Genomic DNA, 1526 nt, shown 5'->3' with positions numbered 1-1526 from the left:
CTGTATTTGGATCTAGCTCTGTTCCCAGTAGCTCCAACTTCTTAAATGAAGATAAAATGGAAGAATTGTTGGGTATCTACAGGCAACATATAGCATCAGACGTGTCTGATGTATATAGCAACTTGGAGGCAGAATTTGTTGATGAATCAAAAGCTCATCACCATGCGGTTCTTGAAAACCAAAAACAGTTATTTGAGGAGCAAAAAAAATGGCAAGAAGATTACATGCAACATCATTATCAGATAATTCTTGACAACCAAAGGCAATTTTTTGAACAGCAACAGAAGTGGCAGGAAGAGAGATATCAGGGTATGTAATCTTATATTGATGCCAGTTTAAGTTCAATGAGATCCTATGTCGACGAATAAAATCAGGAAACACTGAACACGTTATCTGAATGGAAATCAAACATGGAAGCCATCATAGATTCCATGCAACAAGATGTCCCTCTCGATACAAGTGTTGTTCCTTGCGATAAACCAAATGAGATATCAACAGCTGAACAAATTGAGAACTCTAAACAGTTGATAAAAGAGAAGAAAAACAAAGGGAAACAAATACAGTCTTCATCATCTTCAGATCGTCCTCTAGAAGACTATCCTATGCAAAGATACATAAAAATTAGAAATTTTATAGCGGAGAATCAATCTAGGTAATAAATCTAATTTTACTTGTATCAGCTCAAATCTTCAAGTTCTCTTTTGATTTATTTGGAATTAATTAAAATTATGTCATACAGTGCACACTTAGACGATGGCAATAACAATGTCTTTGGAAGAGACATGTTGAAAACTCTAATGGATCAAACACATGACATAAATATTGCCGTAAGTAAAGTCTATGAACTATAATAGATTTTATTTCATAGTCGATATATATAATCTAATTTATATCTATTTATTTAATCAGAACATTGAGTTAGAGTTAAAACTATAGAGGCAGCTCATGAATAATAGTTGTTCGCTTGTTTCAAAAGAATATGCAATTATGGATTTCAAATTTGAAGTAGAATGTGCTCGTCAAATGATATGGCACACTGATACAGGAATGGGAACCATAAGAGGTAAAATAGATGGAACTCTTATGGAAAGTTATATGAATGGCACAACACCTATATTTGGTCGTCCTTGGAGGACATGAAAGTATATATTAATTTCGTGCTCATATCCGGGCAATAGTTGGTACATTTTCGTTGTCAATATTTCTGAATGAAAATTTCAAATATATGATTGCAGCAATAACATCCACACACTGGATCAAGTAAAAGCACATGCAAAAGCTTCATTGACTGTGGTAAAAGCACTATTGAAAACAACTTTATCTTCTAGAGGAGATATAAGGAAACATAGGAATGAACAAATGAAAGAGGAGATCATACCTTACCTAAACTGTGCAAACAATGGCTACGCATTTAAGTGACTTGTTTTTTAGCACAATATTTAATTTCCTAAACTTAGTCATTTATTCTAACTAAACTATTTCTTCCACAGGCCTAATTGTGGACTTTTTGTGCTCAAATATATAGA

The sequence above is a fragment of the Olea europaea genome, unplaced genomic scaffold (genome assembly GCF_002742605.1).
Source record: "Olea europaea var. sylvestris unplaced genomic scaffold, O_europaea_v1 scaffold1031, whole genome shotgun sequence".
NCBI classification, from domain to species: domain Eukaryota; kingdom Viridiplantae; phylum Streptophyta; class Magnoliopsida; order Lamiales; family Oleaceae; genus Olea; species Olea europaea.
This window is presented reverse-complemented; position numbering follows the sequence as displayed.